The 18,105-nt window shown below is 44.6% G+C and overlaps 1 long non-coding RNA gene across 1 annotated transcript; it reads right to left on the bottom strand.

Moving 5' to 3' along the window:
* Positions 1-1,916: 1,916 nt before the first annotated feature.
* LOC125312064 lies at positions 1,917-17,250 on the bottom strand. Its single transcript, XR_007196562.1, has 2 exons — positions 16,980-17,250; positions 1,917-2,698 (listed from the first exon to the last, which is right to left on the bottom strand). It is a non-coding gene; the product is annotated as an uncharacterized LOC125312064 (long non-coding RNA).
* Between the last annotated feature and the right edge of the window lie 855 nt (positions 17,251-18,105).

Genomic DNA, 18,105 nt, shown 5'->3' with positions numbered 1-18,105 from the left:
TGTTTGAATTTTTGATGATTTGTACATTTTCTGTTCAATCTCAAGCGGCAGCATTCTTTCAAATAGCTTAAGATGAATACTTGTGGAAAATGTAGATTTTTCAAAAGCCTTTTGTAGTGATTTGTTTTGATTCCAGTAGATTATATTAATCACTTTACCTGGTAACACTTTATTTTACGGAATCATTAATTAACCATTAATACATAAGTAATATGTGTATTAGTGCTCAACAAGGTCTGTATTAAGCATCATTACACATTTATTAGGTCTTTATTCAGCAATTTCTTATTGTTCAATGGGTGATTTATTCTTGGTAAATCCTTTGGTCTTGATCTAAGGTTTTGTTATATAGTATGGATAGAAACTTTAGCCTTCTTTTTTTTTTAAAGTATATTTTTTGGCCTTTTTGCCTTTATTCGGATAGGACAGTGAAGATAGGAAGCAAGTGGGAGAGAGAGATGGGGTGGGGTTGGGAAATGACCGCAGGTCCGATTTGAACCTGAGTCGCCGTGGGCACTTGGACCCGTACATGGTATGGGCGCTATAGCCTGTTGCACCACAGCGCCCCCACTTTATAGCCTTCTAATACATTGCCATAATATTGTTACTATTCTGTCATTATAAGTTACATATTCATACAGTGTATTGGGAGTCTAAACTCTATTTCAAGTCATACTATATACCTGTAACCTTACATCAAGACAAATTTGATTAAGAATAAGAAATTAACAAAAACCATCAACATTGTTCAATAAAACCTCATACATGTGAAATGATGCTTAATACAGACCTTGTTGAGCACTAATACATGTATACACTTGTGTATTGAATAGAGCACTTCCCCTTTGAAGTTTACTACAGGAGGAAATTCCTGTTTCCATATCAGTTCACTGTATGTGTTAATTCTCTATCAGGGGAGAATCATGTGTACAGTTGGAAACAACTGATATATTAGGCTCATTGTCACACTGCTGTCAGGTGAGAAACTAAACATTGTTTTTTTTTTTTTTTTCAGGAACTACTGCTTTTGAAATGATAGAGGACAGAAGACAGGTGTGCTTGTGTGAGTGTAGGTTGGGGGTTAATACCAGACATCTCCTAAGGAGCTTGTGCTCCTTGTGTTCTCCTTTTACAATTTTATTTCACAACTTTATTCAATCTCATAGAGCAGTCACGCAAACAGAGTGCCACAGAAGAGAGAGAGAGAGAGAGAGAGAGAGGGGGGGGGATAGGGTTTGCATTCTGGGAGAAATGTTTTTAAATCAGTGTTCTGTGAGGAGGCTTCATCGTTAATCTGCTGTCCCTGCAAATCCGCTCTGAAACAGTATAAATGTTTATGTGTGTGAGAGAATACCTGATGTTAACACCACAGACATCTCCTTGCATCAGCCTTATTTGAACACGTTCATGAATGTGTGTGTGTTTGGTATGAAGATTGTCAGTCATGTCTTTCAGCATTAAGACTCCCTGTAAGTCATATGTCTCACAGTTTGTACATTTCCAAGTTCATATCTCAAGGTATTTGTGGCTGTGACATTTGCTCATTGCTTGCAGGGTAAACACACACACGTAGACACCAAGTTGTCAGCAGTAGGTGTCAGTCTCTCTTTTGCTCTGTGTCTTACACACACACACCCCTCGTGCCCTGAGAAGTGTTGAGCGGGTATGGGTGGAGGATTTACAAGTTGTTCAGAGTCTACAGAGGGAAGTAAACAAACCCAACAGTTTCACTTCCTCCTGCAGTCGAGAGCAAGAGCAAGAACGTGCATCCCCTGAAACCAGACCACACACTATACAGGATCACACAGACTGTGTGGGAGTTTTGACCAACATCTTGTCCAACCCAAAATACCCCCCGCCCCCCTACACACACACACACACACACACATAGAGAAAGAATGAGGTTTTACACTCAATGTCATTGAAATGCTTTTTTTATTGGCTCAGGGATGCTCACATCGACATCAGATTAGCCCCCAAATACACACATCATAAAATGATACACACATTATAAATAATACAAAGATACAACACAGACCAACTGAAAATAATCTTCACATGCAGGCACAGATTAGGAGATGCAACTCCCCACCTGCCAATCTACCACTTACCTTTCTCTTTGTCATGTGTGTGTGTGCAGGAGGACTAGCCACCTGTGGACTTGTGACTTGAAGCCACCTTGTGACTTTTTTGCTCAACTAGAAACTAGAAAAGTCAAAATATGAGTGGTGTGTGTGTGTTTTACAGCAGTTGTAAGAGAGGTAAGTGGGTAGTACAGAACTAAGTTGAAAGTAAACAGCTAGTCAGATGTTACCACCACTTGCTCAGTTGCTGGTTGAGATACAGGTCCCACATACCAGATTATCAGACGAAATGTCTGATGAAAGGTTTCATTCAGTGCAATCTGACCTAATCTGGATGCCAGCCAGGGTGACGTAAGGACAGCACTGTGTGGCGGGCGGCCCCTCAGCTGTGATCAGTTTGTGTACTACAGATACGGCATGCTCCTCTGAGACACTTTAAGAGAGGCAGCTCAAAAAGCAGTTATGTAAGAGCACAGTGTGTGTGCGTGTGTGTGTGTAGAGTGTGTGCATTTACAGTCTTTTCAGGCACAACTTCCACAACGTTTATTTGCCTTAGATGTCAACTGCCTGCTGGGGGAATTCTCAGCAATCTGCCTCGTCCAATCACAAAAAACCTGGGGGACTCAATCAGAGGGAGAATGGAAATGCATTACTATGAGTATGTTAGTCATACTCGTTCCTGTCAGGGTATTTATGATCTCAGGGTCGCGCGCGCGCGTGTGTGTGCGTGCGTGTGTGCGTGTGTGTGCGTGTGTGCGCGTGTGTGTGTGTGTGTGTGTGTGTGTGTGTGTGTGTGTGTGTGTGGACAAAGTGGTCACTTCTTACAGAAATGACACAAAAACAGAGACTGGCAAGAGAAAAACAAACTATGAGTCAGAAAATGTACAGAGAGATAGAGAGAGAGGGAGAAAGAGAGAGAGATCAGTGTTGCTGTTTAGCATGGTTGAATGCATTTCTCAGTTGCCACATTAAGAAAATGTTACATCCCATCTGCTGCTGACACGCATGAGGATCTCCTCCATCCAAGAGCCCTGGTACTCTGGCTCCCCCTGGTGGACATCTGACACCATTTATTGTAAGCTTGGTTCATATACCAGTGACTGATGCTAACAAGATGTTTGAAGTGCTTCTGCAGACTTTAAATCAGATATCCAAAATGATCACAAAAATGTTTGTATGTCTAACATTGATAGCAACCAACAAAAAGTCCAAGGAACATTTTGTTGGATGTTGGAATCCTGCATTAGAATCACCTTCTATTGCTAGGAGACATCAGATAAAATAACTAATCAATTAGGCAAACAAATGTGAACACACATATGCTATGTATAAATTCATTCAGCAAACTACACAATGCAGAGGGCCTTTCCAGAATGCTTTATGTGCTCCACCTTGTGGCCATTTACGGAACTACATATCCAACTTTTTTTCAATGGGCCTTAAGTATACACATAGGAGCAGCGTGAGTGGGTGGCTGCCGAAAATGGTCTGACCTACATTCTGAACATGGGAGAGTAGAGAGTGAGAGAATGACAGGAAGAGAGAGAGAGAAAGAGAGTCAAGGTCAGCAAATAGATGGTGCCAGCATACATCAGAATGTGGGTGTAGGCTCTCGTTGGGGGTCAGAGGTCATTATGCCGTACACATGGAGTGGTTGGCAGCAGGGTGTAACCTGTAACCCCATCCACCCCCCACCCTCTTCAGCTCCCTCAGCGGATTCGGGGGTTGTGTGTGTGTGTGTGTGTGTGTGTGTGGGGGGGGGGGGGGGGGGGGGTGTGGAGGAAGGGCCTCTCCCAGCGGCAGGGTGGCGCTCTCTGGCCCCGCAGCCGACATAAATAGCCACTTCCTGTGCGTTCACTCCACGGCAGCCAGGCTCGCTCTGATTGGCCAGGAGGGCCCCGGTGCCGGCTGGACGCGGCCTGTCTTGGGTCACACCACACCCGGGTCAGAGAGCCTCAAAGGCAGCCGCTTTGTCCTCCAGACCGGGCCTGGAGCTCCTTACTGATGGTGCCGCCCAGTACCAAAACACCAGAAACAAGAATCTCGTAAATCACCAGTCCACAGGCCACCTCTATGTAAAGCCCTACAGCACCATACAGCCCCAGCAAAAGCCCTAACGTTACTGCACTCAGAAGGAAGTACATGATGTACAGTACTGTACACTGCATTTGGCAGAAATCAAAATGGAAGGTGACTTACATGTGATTACATACCAGCCTGGTACAAAACTTGGTAGTCTGTGGTCAATTATTCGTGTGGGTGTGTACGTGTGTCTATTGTTTGAGCATGTGTGTGCTGTCTCTAAGAGACTGTGTAAGTGTGCCTGTGTCTCTGTATGGATATAAAAAGTGTGTGTGTGTGTGTGTGTGTGTGTGTGTGTGTCTGTGTGTGTGTGTGTATGTGTGGTATGAACACTAGTGAAAGTGGGTGGGAGTGCATGCCAGTGGTGTCCCTGTGCCCCATACATCACCTACGAAGCACAAAACAGCTCGACCCAGATCTCAGAAACCTTTCCCAGCCCTTTCCCTGGAAGAGAAAAGAGAAAAAAAAACGAATGAGAGAGAGAGAGAGAGAGAGAGAGGCTGTATCCCGTCCTGTGCGCTGCATTCCCGAGCCAGGGAGAGCAAACACCCCACTCCCAGCCTCCTGCTCAGCTCCAGCTGAGAGTGTAGGATGTTTACACTTCCTGAAGCTCGCACAAGGTCAAAGGTCCCTCCCAGAGGGACAGGAAGCGAGAAGAGCCGGTGTGCTGGAGAACAACCCGTCAAGTACAATACGGAGGAGAAGAGACAGGAGCTTCTGTCCACCAAAAAGACACCTTCTGGCACCAACCTGCAGGTACACAGTAAGATTTTTCCAACTGACTCTTAGTGCCACTCCTCTCAAAGCTTCACAGATGAAATACTCAAATCTACTCACAGTTAAAACAAAGAGACTTCTGGATTTGGTTGTGTGCACACAGAATAAGAATAGACCCTGAATAGAGACGTAGTGCATGCTGGGATATGACACTCATTTGACCCTGGCATATCCTCGCAGGAAGCTGTACTGTAAAACCACATTTATTTCAGCTTACTGCTACCCAGTAGTGCACTTAATATATCTCACTCATGGACTGCACACAGGCACACACACACACAACCACACAAATACACAAATACACACCATCCTAATGACATATGACTATTCTTGGAGATGAATCTAGTGAACGGTCACAAAGTCACTGTCTTATGACAAAAGATGTGATTATTCTATTTTATTTCCATGGAGCAAGAATTAGCAGCATAACCTGGCAAGCATAACTTAATTCTTAGGAAAGAAGAACACTAGAGGAGCATGAGAATTGAGTGAAGTGAACAGAGGAGAGTGATGAAAGGAATATGAGGGAAAGCAACTGAGGAGAGAGAGAGAGAGCGAGAGAATGAGATAGAGAGAGAGTGTGAGAGTGTGGGAGAAAGTAAGTGAGTGAGTGAGAGATAGATAGAGAGAGAGAGAAAGAAAGAGAGATATGGAGAAAGAGAGAGAGTAGGAGAGTTTTCTTCCACCACTCTTCCAGGGCACCAGTCCCACGCCACTCAGACCATCCCATCTGCATGGAGGCAATTTGGGGATTAGAGCGTCTACAGAACCTCCTCCTAGACGAGCCCATTTTTTTTGTCTTCTTCCTACTGACTCAAAACAGACTTTCCAACACTTCTGTGTTGCCAACTAGCCAGCATGAGTAAATCTTACAGTAGAAAAACTATTATCACTGTTATCTGATTTTGGTGTCTGTCTGTGTCTGTTACGATTGAGCAACACAGCCGAGGCTATCTGGATCTACTGGACCAAGGCACTGACCAGACCAGAGTGAGTGTCCAGTCTGGGCCCTGTGTGTAGGGAAGGAAGGGGGTCTGTTTAAGTATAAGTATAGCATAAGTATATATACTCTTTTGATCCCGTGAGGGAAATTTGGTGTCTGCATTTATCTCAATCCGTTAATTAGTGAAACACACTCAGCACACAGTGAACACACAGTGAGGTGAAGCACACACTAATCCCGGCGCAGTGAGCTGCCTGCTACAGCGGCGCTCGGGGAGCAGTGAGGGGTTAGGTGCCTTGCTCAAGGGCACTTCAGCCGTGCCTACTGGTCGGGGCTCGAACCGGCAACCCTCCGGTTACAAGTCCGAAACGCTAACCAGTAGGCCACGGCTGCCCCTGTTTGTGGCACCACAAACCCAACGGAGGGTCTCAGGGGAGGGCAAGGGGGGGGGGGAGAGAGTCAGAGAGAAGGGGGGGGGGGGGGGTAAGGGGCTGGACGCTCCCACGGACCAGCATCATCTGAGCAGTTACCCTGGAGCTCCTTGGCCAGTGTCCAGGCAGCAACCCCCCACCATCTCCCACCCAGCCTGCCCCCCTTACTCTCCCCCCGAGGATGTGGCCGCTCCCAGTCACCGAGGGCCGCCACTGAATGGGGGCTTTCTGCATTCTTCAGACCCATTTCCTACGACTGGAAAAGAGGACTCTCTCTCACTTACTTTCTCTCTCTCTCTCTCTCTCTCTCTGTCCTCTTTTTTGTTTTTTCTTTCTCTCTCACACACTCACTCTCTCTCTCTCTCTCTCTACCACTTTTCTGTCTTTCTCTCTCATCAACCAGCAATTCCTCTGGGTAAAGTCATCAGACATGGAGCCAATCCATGGGCAGAGAGAAGGGGATGATGAGCTAGAGAGCGAAAGAGAAATAGAGAGAGAGGGGGGGGGGCAAGATTAAGGGTGGGAGTGGACGGAGAGTGAGGGACAATGAAAGGAACGGTATGAAAAAAACACAGCAACACAAGACAAGAGAAGAAAAAAAAAGAAGAGAAGAGAGAGAGACGGAGAAGAGAAGAGAAATGGTGGGATGAAAGGAGGAGTACAAGAGTGGGCCACTGAAGAGGCTCATCCTTTTGCCTCGCCTCTCCGAGAGCAAACTCTCACACAAATGACTCCCTGTGTGTTAACACACGTACTGTAGCCCCCCTCATCCCTGGTGACAAGCGTGACAAAAGATTAGGATTCGGGGGGATGCTTCTTTCTCACACACAATAAGAACACCATTCAATTCATAAGGAATTATGTGGAAACAACTACACTTAATCAGATGATTTTTATACATTTAAAGACATGCTTTGTGTATTTTAGGGTTCAAAAACCTTTAAGAGCTTTACCAATATTGGTAAAGCTCTTAAAGGTTTTTGAATCCTGAAATACACAAAGCATGCTTTACATGTTTCAGTATAGTAAAGTATTTCAGGGTTCAAAAACCTTTAAGAGCTTTACCAATAAATATAAGCATTATGGTTGTAACATATTTCAAGTCTCACTTTCTTTATTTAAATGCAGCAGGGACATAGCAGGATATCTGTGTATTGTGTTTCATTCATACCAGCCATTAAATTGGCTCAATGGACATCACATGTTTTTATATACAAATCTGATTTAATCTGATTGGTTTAATTTTATTTATTGCAAGGAAGGGAGAAAGCCTAATTATGTTGTAAAAGGTCTTATCTGTAATCCATATAACCCTATTGCATCCATAATATCAAACTAGTCAGAAGTCATGAAATAGTATCTGAATAACCTACATCCTATGAAGCCCTATGACTGGGAAAATTAAAAGCAGGACATCATAAAGTCATGAAATAGTATCTGAATAACCTACATCCTATGAAGTCCTATGACTGGGAAAATTAAAAGCAGGACATCATAAAGTCATGAAATAGAATCTGAATAGCCTACATCCCATGACTGCAAACATACCAGGGGGAAAAAATGACAAAGTGCAAGTGACCTACAGGTGTACCATTTGTGGCTTTGTATGACTATTTCTTTGTTGATTTGTTCCGGTGTATAGTGACCTATGCACCATTGTTCACAATATAGCTAAGCCTATTCACCAGACATGATATGATTTAGTTTCGGACTTTACACCCACTTCTGAATCTCTGCTTACTGTACACCCCCGCATACCACACAAACAAATCTGTTTTTAACTTGTTTTCATGTGTGATTATTATTCAACAACTCCTTGCTTCCTTCCTTCCTTCTCAGGTGACGTATTAAAAAATGGTTACATTTCATTTAAGTTAGTTAGTCCACTTCTTCATAATGAATTACAGAGGGGGCTTGCAACTCAGCAAGTATTCATTCAATGATCTCTCTCTCACTAACACACACGCACACACACACACAGTCCCAGTGGACATGTGGGGACACAGTCCCAGGGACCTGGGCACCACCAGCAAGCAGTGTGTCATCCTCAGAGAGCTGTCCATTGTGCTGAAAGCGATTAGGGTGCAGGAGGGCACCCGTGTCCCACAAAGACCCTGCCACTCATGATTTACACGGCATGCGGTTAGCTCAGCCGGCAGCCCAGAGGAATAACACTCTCTAGGAATGAAAACATTCGACTGGGCACGGCCAGTGTTGCTCCCTGGAGCACAGGCCTGGAGTACCAGCTCCATATTGAGAATGTAATAATAACAATAAAAAAAAAAGCTAGGGCTAGGCTAGTGACCGCATTCTTGTTGGAACTGATCTTCAAGCCCACCGAACATCATCAGCTGAGTGGCTTTAGCCAAGCCTTCCCTCTGAGCCTTCTCTCTCTCTCTCTCAGTCTCATCATTGTTCGCATCAGTGTGTCAGACAAATCTCTACTCTGCTACGATCAAATCTCCATTACAGATTTTTTCACTTTCACACTAACAGACAGGTGCACATAGTTGCATAGTCACGAGCTGCCTGTGTTAAAGGTCCACTATGCATGTTTAGGTATTTTTGATGACTGTAGAGCTCCCTCTAGAGTCGCGATATATTTATATTTTACTGTGCTGTTGTAAATAGCAAACTTCTCGTGGCTTATCCCACCTGTACACAATGGAGGTGAAGGATTAACAGGCAAAAACTATATTCAAAGAGCTATATCTACTGACAATGTAATGATTCTCGTGAGTTTTGTTGGGCTGCCATTCTTGAAATTGCATGGCTGGTTTTCTCGGTAGCGACTCGCTACGTCTATGCTGTATAGCTATGCTAGGTGAACGATTTGCATATTACAAGTTCGAAATTGGCTTTAACACCCCATAGTGTACCTGTGTAAAACACAGTAAGCCTATAACTGACGTGGTACAATATGGCCCTAATGCGAGACAAACACAACATGTATTGAGGCAGCAGGGCTGCATGTGAGTGTGTGTTTATGTGCAATTCCATACGATCTCCCGCTGGCACATCCATCATGCGGGCTGATACATGAGATTGCTTTTCTGAGCTCGGTTACGGGGCTTTGAAATGGCGAGAGGCCCCCCTCCGTCCGTCACCGCAGACGCGTTGTCCAACTCACCCGCCTGTCTGTCTCTCTCTCTCTCTTGTTCCCTGCCCTTCTATCATTACCATGTCCGCTGCTTAGCTCAGCAGCACAAGAAAGCAATTCAATGTATTGGTGGGATGTCAATACTTTTGGCTATGCCTTGCCTAAAGCAGCATGTGTTTGAATCTTTGTGTTTATATGTGTTTGTATATGTGCCTATGGTGTGTATTTGTTTTTGAATCTCAGTGGTGTGTGTGTGTGTGTTTGTGTGTGTGTGTGGCAGCACCCCAGCAGATAGGAAATAGTGAATAGATAGTGAGAAGCCCTGGTCCGGCTGTGGTGGCGGTTGGGATAGCGGGCCGTGTATCCCGGCTCTTTGATATGCTGAGACGCCAGGGGCTGGGGTGGTAATCCAGGGCTTAGCACTCGGTAGGTGCCATGGAGGAATGTGTGTGCATGTGTGTGTGTGTGTGTGACTTTTGAGTGTGTGCGGGTGTATCTTTGTCCGTGTGTGTGTGTGTGTGTGTGTGTGTGTGTGTGTGTGTAAAGCCGCCTGTCTCTCAGTGTGTTTTGACATACACTGATGTGTTAATCTGACACACATGCTGGATTGGGTCTCACCGTTGGGCTCCAGTGTCTGCGAGGTCTCGGGGGGTGTCAATAGGACCCCATGGGGCACAGCGCCCACCTCCCCAAACACCTCTCAGGCTCCAGGCCACAACGCCCCCAGACACCACACACACACACACACACACACACACACACACACACACACACACTCACACACACACGCATGAGCAAACGCACACACGCACGCACACATACACACACAGAACTGCAAATGTTAAAGAGGCGAGGCTCTAAACTTTAAAACAACACCACTATGTGGACCATCAAGGACAATAGGACAATGTATTAAAAAAAAAGTTTTCACACAGGCCATTTTTTAAACTTATGGAGAGTAAATCACCTGACACATCAGTACCAGGAGTAGAAATGTTTAAATAACATCACCCTTCTACAGAAAAAAGGTAAGAACATTTACCGTCACAAGACAGATTAGCAAAACAAATTAATCATTTGTTGTATATTATAAAATTATTATTATTATCATAATATTATTAAGGGATATTTTGCCCTGTTAAGTCTCCGTGGGTAATAGCAGTTGGCTGCTGCAAACATCCGACTGAAAGCCCCATCTAGAGCACCAGCTTCCAGTCAAGGATGTTTACAGTAGCTGAGACTGCCAGCTGCTCTGGGGCCGGCCCCCAGAAGCACTCTCTCTCCCCCCAGACAACAACCACAACCAGCCACTGGCCTCAGGCACCCCCCCACCCCCACCCCCCCAGACCCATCACACGCAGGGGTGTGTCTGTGTGTGTGTGTGTGTGTGTGTCGTAACTTAACCACAAAGGGAAAAAAAATAAAAACCCAGCTGAAACTTTCAAGCTAGCTACATCAAAATGTGACTCAGTGCGGACTATGTGGTGCCCTCGAATAGCTCAGAACTGTCAATGAGTAAGAAAAGGCCTCCGCGATGTACTGATAAAATCAACCGCTACATTCTGTGGGATGGGCAGATGCTTTTGTCCAAAGCGACTTACAATAGTTAAATTAACAGTGAACAGTTTTAAAAAGTTGGTAAATCTACATTAAGGGAAAAAAGCAATAATAAACAATATTGTCAATGTAATCAATAGCCTAATGAAAATAAACTATGAAAATAAACAATTACTTCCATATATTATACTATAATATACAAACCATGACTCATTAAGAAACACTTAATTAACTAAGTGCATGCAGAACAGATATGCCTTTAAACCCCTCTTGAAAGACCCAAAACTATCACAGGAACGGAGAGCACTGGGCAACTGATTCCACCAACACGGAACTACTGAGGAAAAGAGTCTTGAATTTGACCAAGCGTTTATGGCCAACTCAAGTCACAACATGCACAAAAACTTCCCATGCCTCCACCAGCTCTACTTGTGCTTCCCAAACATGACCAGCAATGTTTAGTCATTTTTCTTCATTTTTGTAGCACCCTTACATCATTTTTGTGTAGCACCCTTACATCATTTTTCTTAATTTGTGTAGCACCATACATCAAACGCAAATTCCTTATGTTATATACCAATGCCAGAAATAGTGCATGTTTGTCGGGGCTGGTGGTTTAGTGTCGTATGAATCTAAATTTTTTGTTGACTTAAAAACTGACATGGCACAGAGCTGGGAACCACCTCAATCTCTGGACTCCTCAGAGAATACAAGATCCAACACATGACATACGCTGCTATGATTCTAGCCAACAGCATCATGAGAACTGAATTTTACACTTGAACTTGCCTTGAACTATTTAAGAATGATAAAACTGTCTCTGTGATGTCCAAAAGAATGTCAAATTGATTGACTGTTTTCTCAAGAGCTCCTTCATAAGCATGACAACTCGACTCTGTCTTTTTACCTCTACCCTTCAGTTTGTGTGTGTGTGTGTGTGTGTGTGTGTGTGTGTGTGTGTGTGTGTGTGTGTGTGTGTGTATATATATATATATATATATATGTGAGGGTCTGAGGGAGAAATACAATATATTTTTTCTGTATTAAGCATTGTGTATTTGTGTGTCTATGTGTGTGTGAATGAATCTATGCGTAAGCATGTCTGTGTCCATCTTGTTATCTATCTCATGGTAAGTATATCTCAGTGTGTGTGTTTGCGTGTGTGTCTCTCTCTCTCTCTCTGTGTGTGTGTAGGGAGAACCCTCACAGCAGGCAGAAATGCCATATTTACAGTGAAAACAGTGGTGGCGGAGAGACAGCGGACGCTGCTTGTTTTGCCGACGCTCCCACAGAGTTCCCATCTGATTAGGCTTCACACGCAAAGTGTCCCTAAAGACCTCTTCTAACACACACACACACACACACACACACACACACTCTCTTTCCTGAAACAAACACATGCAGGCACACACACACACAAACCCACACCACACCACAATCATTCAATCAATACCAAACATACATACACACACCTGTGCAACACACAGGGATAGATTACCTTGCATTCACCCTCACACACACACACACACACACACACACACACACGCTGCCCTCCCCCTGGCCCTCTGTAGTGTAGTGTAATCACAAAGAGAGCATCTCTGTGTTTACACTCTAAGTGACCGCGTCAGGCTGCCCCCACTCCATGGGCTGAGGCGGCATTTCTACTTGTAAGCCCTGAGCTCAACACAACTCATCTCCCAATCTCTGACACACACACACACACGCCAACAACACACACAGTCCCATGCAAACACACACACACACATACTGTAAATACACACAAAACGGCTAGAACAGTACATAATCCTCAAAACACACACACACACACACACACACACACACACACACACACACACACACACAAAAAGTACATGACAGATACATGACACAAACACACACACAACACACAATACACACACACACTCCCTAACTGCGGACCTGCTTGTGTCAGCTGGGGCGGTCATCTGATGACGTGAAGGTCGTGTGGCACACGAAAGGTCACTGGGGAGGACATTTGTGTCAGCGAACAGCCCTCACTCCCTCCGTCTCTCTACTCTCTTCCCTTCATTAACTCAAGTCACAACATGCACAGAAGCTTCCCATACCGCCACCAGCTCATGGCCCATATGCATGACTAACGCAAACAACTGGAAATTCGCTATGCTCCAACCTTGTGTGTGCGCTATAGTTCTATATGCTGACATGGTACAGGATTTGGTAGTCTGACCTAAAAGTTAGTGGTTCTGTATATAAAGTGGCTTGTTTTTGAAAAATTTGATTTTTTCAATTTATTTTTATATATTTAAAATGATATAGTATTACATATAAATCTATGCTTTATATATTGTTAGGAAGACTAATGTTCTATTGTACAGCTAACAGTGCTGATTGACTTGTACAGTATTTACTGCTGATTTGAAAGTACCCTTGCCCACAAAGAGTATTTACTCTTACACTAATGGCAGTACACAAGTACACAGAGGGTATTTCCTGTTGCACTGAGGGTAGCACACAGAGTATTTATGGCTGTGTGGAGCCGGGTCTATAGGGAATAGTGTGCACAGTGCAGCCCTGTGCTGCAGACTGACTCCCAGGGTCCCGGATCCCTCCCAGTGTTCAGGTCACCGCGGGAACAAAGCAAACTTTATCAGAACACTGCAATCCCACATTCCGAGGATTCTTAGCACTTGGCAACCGTATAGCACACAGTAAGGCAGGGGAAAGGGAGGGGGAAAGAGAGAGAGGGAGAGAGAGAGTGGAGGGAGGGAAAGAAAGAGGGAGATTGAGAAAGCAAAAGAGCAGGCTGCTTCAGACAAGCGACCCACTGCCTACTCCACTAACACTCTCTCTCTTTTCCGCTCTCCCTCCTTTTCTCTCGTGGTCTGATTGCTGCCATTAAAGCCCAAAGCACTGTTAACAGATAGTAAAGAAGCCTAGCGGGGTAGGATTTCACAGTGAGGGATTCATGACCAGAAGCTGGTGGGAATCCCCGCCAACCAAACATCCACCCACTCCTCCTGCTCCAACCCCTCCCCATTTTACACTTACCCTCTCTCCTCCCCTCTGCACTCCTTTCTCTCTCTCTCTCTTTCTTTTCTCTCTCTTTCTCTTTCCTTTCCTCAGACAGAGTTCTGGAGTTGTAACAATCGATGTAAGCTAGCACAGAGAGGCTAGCCCTTGACCATCCAGGCCGGGAGATGAGAAGGGAGGGAAGGGCGGACTGTCCTCGGCTAGGCACAGCGGATCTTTTCACTGGTCACAAATAGCCCCTGAAACCACAGCCAGGCAGAGACAGATCACCCCCCCACGCACCTCCCCCCTCCCTCTCGTTTCTTTGTTCCTTTGGGTGCATCTTCACTCCGTATTTCCTTACCTCTCTTTTGTCTCCCTCCTCTCCCTCCCTCCCTCCCTCCCTCTCTCTGTCCACTTTTTCTCCCTCCTCTGCCTCTCGTGGTGCAGATATCAAACAGATGCTGGTGTCTGGCCAGAGGAGAGTGAGAGGAGCGGGAGAGGGAGCTCTGACAGCAGAGTAACCCAGATGGCTGGTGTTTTCTTTCCCCTGCCAGCGCTTCAGGTTTAACTTCTCCTGGGCTCAGGTGCATGGGGGCCGACTCAGCCGAGCTTCCACTGCTTTGGCTGTGTTCACACGAAAACACCATGCACCAACACACTTGTGTGAATGTGTGTGTGCATGTGTGTGTGAGAGAGGATGCATATGTGTATGATTGTGTCATTGTAGTATGCGAAGGGGTGTGTGTGTGTGTATATATACTGTATGTGTGTGTGTGTGTGTGTGTGTGTGTGTGTATCAAGCACCCCTCCTTCCCCCACCTCTCCGATCACGGGGCTTCCTCATCATCAAAGCATTCTTCCTCAAATCAGACCTGAGCCCCATCTCTCGTGACGCCAGATTCTGCCCACACACACCAAAAAATCCCACTGTTCTTTTAGGCAGAGGAGAGAAAAATGAAAAATGAAGCGCACATTGCCGGCGTAGAGCCGGTGCCCTGCACCCCCTTCTGCCGTACCCTTTTATCTCCACATCTGCGCTAACAGCCTAGGCCTGGGCAGGACAAGAACTTTAGATTGGCGCAGGCCTCCTTTTGATGGTGTTAGCGAGAGAGGGAACGACCTTGATTTCACCTGGTCGAGCGAGGGGAACGGGCCGACGCGGCTGCCATGGGGCAAACAAACAAGGCCAGAGCGAGGGGAGCGATACGTGCGGAGGATAGCGGCCTTTGTTTATGTGGACGATCATATGTGAACACTGAGGGTCAGCTTTGCCTAAAAAAATACCCCTCCTCCTCCAAAGCCCGTCTCCTCTGACCGTCTGCCTGGCCACCCTCTTTGCCCTTGCTGACTGCATTCAGCATGTTCCCTTGTGCTGTAGTACTGCAACAAATGGAACAGGGCAAAAAAGAGTGCAAAAAAGACTTAAATAAGAATGAATATTCCTTCAAATGAGTTTTTTTTACACACACACACACACACACACACACACACACATATATATATATATATATATATATATATATATATATATATATATATATATATATATATATATATACACACGTTTTATTAAAAAAAAATTAAAGACACAAAATGTTTTGGGGGCTAGACGTCTACCCAAGAGCAATGTTATTTTGGTGTGATCCAGTGAGAAGCTCCATGTCTAAGCAGTCACATGCATTTCCACCCTCTATCTGATCAGCCACATCCCCAACCCCCAGGACGTGTGTGAAAGGAGAAAAAAAACTTTTCCATTAAGTCTCTATATCCCTCCCTCCCTCCACCCCTCCCCTCTCTCTCTTTCTTTCCCTATTTTTCCAAGAATCTTGCAGGACCCTGGAGAGGCCATCAGGAGAGAAACAGGCCCATTGACCTTGGGAGGGGTCACCCTGCGCTCCTGCCCAGCCGGCGGATAAACACGGCGGCTCCATTCCGAGCACGATCCCGCAGGTAACAGAACCAGCCAGCTGTAGCGCTGTGCTACACTGATTAACCACACAGACTATCAAAGGTCGCCTAGAGGTCGAAGCCCTGCCAGATACACACATACAGCATGTCCCCTGTTAACACTACTGGGCAATTATTTATCCAACAATCTGTGAAAGTGAGTACAGGCCGTGGTATACAGTAATATGGCAAAGATAATGTGTAAACACAACTACTAAGGCTAGAGAGAGTTGGGAGTCATGTACTGGCCTTATGTCCAAGATAAGAGGAAGGACTGCTGCAATACAAACTTTCCTAACTTGCAGTTACCTCAGTCAATCATGGATAACATGCTGAAGAATAACCCATTTCTTTAAAATAATATTTTATTTTTCACTACACATTTGACCACCAGCTCGGCTGCATTTATTTAGGCTTAAGTGAGGATAATGTTAGCAATGATTCTTTTAAGTTTGTCTTTTGTGGGAAAAGCCACACGTGTACATTAAGAGATAAGAGCGGCATAATGGATGCTTTTAGGAGATCAGAATATTAAAAAAAATCTTGTTGACAGATTGTTGACTTCCGTCCATGTTTAAAGAAACTGTCTAAAAATGAAAGAATGTTACTTAACACTTTTGTTTAATCTGTTAAAATGTGAATTACTTCTTTCACATGTTCGAGGAAGGTTTCTGAGTGCTTCGTAAGTATTCATAGCTTTCATAGTAATCACTGTTGCGTGAAATTAAGAGTCAAATGATTAGTTTCTACTAATGTATACAGGAAAACTCATAAATAACCATATGAGTCACTCCGGTTTATTTTAGGCAATATCAACTTTGACGAGGCTATAGCCATTTCCTGAACAAGCTACATTGCATGTGTGAAAGCAAGGCAGTCTTTGACAGATTTAATACCAATGCGAGTCTCTGAAGACCCACTAGTTTTTTTTTTTTTTCAAGATCGAAACAATACAGTAGCCTATAACTTACAGTCGATGGCTTTGTAGCTGTTTTTTTGCCAGTTATAGCTTAGGCTACTGATAAACGCGAACATTGCCTACTCACCAAATGTACTGCAAGCTCCCAGCTGTTGCTTTCGTGGACGAACTTTTTAGAAAACTGTCAGAAACTTCAGCGGAGTCTGTGACTGCGTTCACCACCTCTTTCTGACATTGCTAGCCTACGTTACCAGAAGAACTCAAACATCAGGAAGGATTATGGTTTCTCGCTTTCATTTGCCTCAGATAGTCTGCAAAGAACAGATGTTATCTTCTGCTCGAACAAAATCGCCATGTTCTTTGTCTTTTTTTTATAGTTAGCCTATTATTTTACCGTGTCTTCAACTTCAGCCGGTAAAAGGCGCTTCACTGCCTTTTTGAGGACGCTCCATTACAGGGTGCAATAGCACAACGAGACGACTTGAACTCTTGCAAGTGTGTAATTACGTAATGCTGTAAATCTAAAAAGCCTTGAAAGATGGCAACTGAGACGAAAAGGGTGGGGGCTGCTGCACTCCTTCCTCGTCTGACTGTACCGTAGCTGTCACCCGTACTGGGCAGTATGTCAGTGCCGAGTTTTTCTAAGTAGATTCCACAGTTTCGGCCGGCCCCTTTTCTGTCAGCGATGCGGAAAACTGACCAATGAGAGACATAAGCGTTCGCAGCAATGAAGGGCATTCGTTTTCTGTCGCTTCAGCGCACACATCGTTTGCCCTCATGACCTTTGCGCTGTTCAGTCTTAAAAACGATTTCAAACATTCTTTCCAATGAGCGACTTATTCCTCTCACACGTGTTAAAAAGTCCCCGTTTTAATGTTTGGACCCACCGACAAGGTTTAATAAGTCACACGCCATTTGACACTAATACTAATGTGATTCGGGACAATTTATACAGGTCTAATATAATTTTGCGATTTCACGTTTAGCCTGGGCTACATTATGTTTTGGTTGTAGCCTATGTTAAATAATATTTTAATCTCATTATGTCTTTCTTCCAGTCTGCAACTAGCCAATAATATTAGTTTTTTTTCTGCTAATAACTATTTACCAAGGAGCTCTGATAGCCCAGTTTTAAAGAACTTCATGGCAACATGTAGTTAATGTTTATATATCTATATATATCTATATATATATATATCATTTCTTTCACAGCATTAAACGTCATTGGAAGATATATATACTTAAGTATACTG

The sequence above is a fragment of the Alosa alosa genome, chromosome 18 (genome assembly GCF_017589495.1).
Source record: "Alosa alosa isolate M-15738 ecotype Scorff River chromosome 18, AALO_Geno_1.1, whole genome shotgun sequence".
Taxonomy (NCBI): domain Eukaryota; kingdom Metazoa; phylum Chordata; class Actinopteri; order Clupeiformes; family Clupeidae; genus Alosa; species Alosa alosa.
This window is presented reverse-complemented; position numbering and strand designations above follow the sequence as displayed.